The 4499-nt window shown below is 40.7% G+C and overlaps 1 pseudogene; it reads left to right on the forward strand.

Annotated features, from left to right (window-relative positions):
- The first annotated feature begins 877 nt into the window (after positions 1-877).
- On the forward strand, positions 878-2817 carry LOC109677892 (ubiquitin carboxyl-terminal hydrolase 12-like; annotated as a pseudogene).
- Positions 2818-4499: the final 1682 nt, after the last annotated feature.

Raw genomic sequence — 4499 nt, forward strand, 5'->3', positions numbered from 1 at the left:
GACTCCTGATTCTGGCTACCACCATTCTACTATAAAACAGATTGAAAAATTAAAGTCATTAAACTAGAAAATGTGATCAAAGAGATAGTATTATAGGTGCAGATGTTTACATTGCTGTATTTCCATCTTACAATGGTAGTGAATGCCACAGGTCCTAAAAGTTGACTGATCTGCTACACAGCTTCTTAAGGGAATTGTTAAAATTCCTGCTCCTCATTCAGAAGATAAAATTCTTCAGTATAAGGGTGATCTCACACTGGCATGATTGCGGCCACCAAATCATTTCTTAGAGATTGCAATGTTAGAAACAAGAACCATGCAAATTCTTGTTCGATAAAAAAACCATGGAATTTACAAGTTGAATCCATAGAGGTACACACTATGACACATCCTTTCCCACAGCATGAGATTCTAAGAAAATATGGAATAACACTGTGGTAATAAAAATGTACCACTATAATGAGAAGAGATATGATGCCAGCAAAATTCTTGACAATGCTAATGAAGGAGATGTCAGAAGAAAGATTAAGGGACTCCAAGGGAAATAAGAAGTAATTATAAATTTCCATATCCTTGAAGTAATTAAAATGTAAGGAAATAGGTCGAGGTGGGCGGGACCGCGTGCCGCGCAGACGCCGGCCAGGCTGGGCATTAGGGTCTCGGCAGAGCCCGCCTCGCAGCGCGCTGGGCGGGGTGCACGGCGAGCGGCTTCGCGGGCAGGCGCGGGCCCAGAGGCAGCGGCTGCGCCCTGGGCTGGGGCGGTGCCGGGGGCGGGCGGCCGGCAGGCAGGGCTGGGGCTCGAGCCTGGAGTGCTAGGGCGGCGGCGGCGGCGGCGGCGGCGACGATGATGGCAGCGGCGGCCCAGCAAGCTCGGAGCGTGGGTCCCCGGCGGCTCGGGGCCCGTCCGCGGGCTACGGTGCGTGCGGGCGGCCCGGCTCCCCTCCTCCCTCGCCCGCTGCCGCCGTGATTGGGTGGAAGATGGCGCTGGGCGGATGGAAATCCTAATGACAGTCTCCAAATTCGCCTCCATCTGTACCAAGGGCGCCAATGCCTCGGCATTAGAGAAAGAGATTGATCCAGAACAGTTTCCAGTCAACGAGCACTATTTTGGATTGTTCAACTTGGGAAATACCTGATACTGCAATTCAGTTCTTCAAGCACTTTATCTTTGTTGTCCGTTTCGGGAAAAAGTCAAGCATACAAGAGTCAGCCTAGGAAGAAGGAGAACCTCCTTAAGTGCTTAGCTGATCTCTTCCACAGTATAGCCACCCAGAAGAAGAAGGTTGGAGTGATACCCCCTAAGAAGCTCATCGAGAGACTGCGGAAAGAAAATGAGCTTTTTGACACGTACATGCAACAAGATGCTCATGAATTCTTAAATTACCTATTAAATACAATTGCTGATACTTTACAAGAAGAGAGAAAGCAAGAAAAACAAAATGGTCGCTTACCTAATGGTAATGTTGATAGTGAAAATAACAGCACACCAGACCCAACGTGGGTTCATGAGATTTTTCAGGGAACATTAACAAATGAAACCAGATGTCTTACTTGTGAAACCATAAGCAGCAAAGATGAAGATTTTTTAGATCTTTCTGTTGATGTGGAACAAAACACATCAATTACTCACTGCTTAAGGGGTTTTAGCAACACAGAAACTCTATGCAGTGAATATAAATATTACTGTGAAAAGTGTCACAGCAAGCAGGAAGCACACAAACGGATGAAAGTTAAGAAACTGCCCATAATTCTAGCTCTACACTTGAAGAGATTTAAATACATGGATCAACTTCATCGATGTAGAAGACTTTCTTATTGGGTAGTTTTTCCTTTAGAACTCGGTCTCTTTAACACTTCAGGAGATGCAACCAATTCTGACAGAATGTATGATCTTGTTGCTGTTGTGGTTCACTGTGGAAGTGGTCCCAATCGAGGCCATTATATTGCAATAGTTAAGAGTCATGATTTTTGGTTGCTGTTTGATGATGACATCGTAGAAAAAAATAGATGCACAAGCTATTGAAGAATTCTTCCTGTTGACATCAGGTATCTCAAAGAACTCTGAGTCTGGTTACATCCTTTTCTATCAGTCTCGGGACTGAGGGGGAACCATGATGAAGAGATACTTTCTGCCTCATATCTTCTCTGGTTACTTTGGAAGGATCAAGCACTGATTTTTCATGAAAAGAGAAATGCAGGAAGCTCAGGGGGCAGTAGCACACTTTGCACACAGTAAAGCAAAGACTATGGATTCATGAGCCCTTGCTATCATGCTAGTCGATTTATTTGCTCAGGTATCATGCTGTATGTTCCATACAACAAGGAAATGAAATCAGAGATACGAGCTCCTCTTGTAAACAGCCTTCCAGTTACTGGCACATGTTTTCTCTTTAGTAATTGCACCAATAATGAATTGAATTCCTTGGGAGGACAGTAGAAAGAATTGGAATCTCTGCTGGATTGAATGATCATTTAAGGAGATGACCCTGAATGCACTGCATACATTGCCTATGTTCAGCATATGTAGCAGCATATTCAGTGGTCTTTTTCAAGTATAAACCAGAAGGACTTTTGGGCCCATCACTTGCGGTTGCCTTCCTTATGTCAAAAACTAACAAATACTAGGATTTAGTGTCAGGAAGACAAATATGTTTTGCTTCTCTAAAGAAGCTTATAATAATATACAGTATACGTATATGTCGGAAACAATTGGTCAAAGGTGGCTTTTTATTTCCCCAAGGGGAAAGACTGGCTTTGTAACTATAATTTTTCCTTATTTATTTTACTGAAAACTGGTAAAGTCTAAGTATTGTATGAAGTGCCCATGATTATGTCAGCAAATTTTAGCATTTTGTTTTTATTAGTTTTGTTAGTTTTAAGTAGTCCTTTTGTTTCTATTTTAAGATGAATTTTAAATTCTATCTGAAATCACTAAGATAACCATGAGAAAAATTGTTACAAGAGGAGGTAAATATTCTTTTTCATGAGGAACTGATATCTCTGGCTAAATATTTGTTCTTTTGTAATATTTTGTAAGTCAGTTATCCAAATGTCCTGTAATTTCAAGCTCTAGTTGTACAGCTTTGTGTGCAGAAAAAAAGGGTAATGTGAAGCAGAGTTAGTTTTAATATCAGCTTGGCTATAGAATGTGTAAGAAAGATGAAGTCATTTGCATAAAGGTACAGCATTGAAATACTATGATTTTGCATTTTTAAAAAAATATGCAGAAAAGCCACATGGAATTTCATATTAGAGCAAGTTCTTGTATTGGTATTGAGTTCACATAGTTGCACAATGTGCACATTCATATGTATTTCATAGTATGACTTGTCAGGGGAGGGACTATGGGGTGATGGTTCAAAATTCACTTTTTACTCTTCATGCATCTGGATCGAAGTGAAACATTTTGAATTTTATCAGAATCTCAATATACTTTTAAAACACACAGGGTTAGGGTTGGGAGAAAAGTAAGGTACAGTAAGAAAAGTGACTCATCTAGGAAGCATTGTGAGGCTGTTTAGGGGCTGGCTGGGATTGTAGTGAGAGGCAGGTTCAGTCATAAATGGGGCTGCTTGCTGTATAAACATGTACATGTTTGTTGGGATAGCTGTCCCATATTTTGTATATTGGAATAAAAGTTTCTATGAATTTTCGTAACTAAAAGTAAATATTCTAAATCAAATCCCACGTCTAAGTCACATGGCTTTTCTGTCTTGGAAATGTTACCTTTGGAAGATGAAGACAGGAGGCAAGAGGCTTTAGAAAAGGGAAGGAAGCAAGTATACTGTGTGAGTCTTGTGGCCTCAGCCATCAGTGTAGGGTTTTTTCTTTCTTTGATGCCAATTAAAAGGACCTCATTTTCATAACATACTACTCTTGATACTTTCTTTAAAAATACTTTTCATAAAAGAGTCTCTCATGAGGTATTTGGCTGGGAGCTGGGAGGCTAAGGTGCTTGAGTGCTGTCTCGTCAGTGAACTTAACCATGTGACCTTGGGCACGTCACTTAACCTCTCTGTGCTTCAGTCTCCCTGTCTTGTAAAATGGGAGTAATACCTACCTCACAGGGTTGTTGTGGGGATTAATTAGAGATAATGTCTGTAAAGCGTTTAAAGTTCTTGAAGAAGGCACTATATGAATACAAAATAATATCTATTAAAGTTGGTTTATTTGTGAAAAAAAAGGAAAAAAAATGTAGCTGGACTACACAAATTACACCAACCTAACATGCCACAATTACGCAGGTTTATAGTGGGTAATGCAGGGGGTGAAAGATAGCCAGAGTGGTCATAAGCAATCACAATTAAAAGTACATTATCCATATACAGGCAATAAAGATAAGACACCTTTCTGACAGGCATAGCCCATATCATTCCTGACCCTACTGTGAATTTGCATATTCACAACAATCTTTGATACCATAGTAGAAATTGTGGAAATGTCAAACAAGAACATGCTTCAGAAGACAAAGTGTATGGAAGAATGAATATTTGAGGCCG

This window comes from Castor canadensis, chromosome 14 (assembly GCF_047511655.1).
Source record: "Castor canadensis chromosome 14, mCasCan1.hap1v2, whole genome shotgun sequence".
NCBI lineage: Eukaryota > Metazoa > Chordata > Mammalia > Rodentia > Castoridae > Castor > Castor canadensis.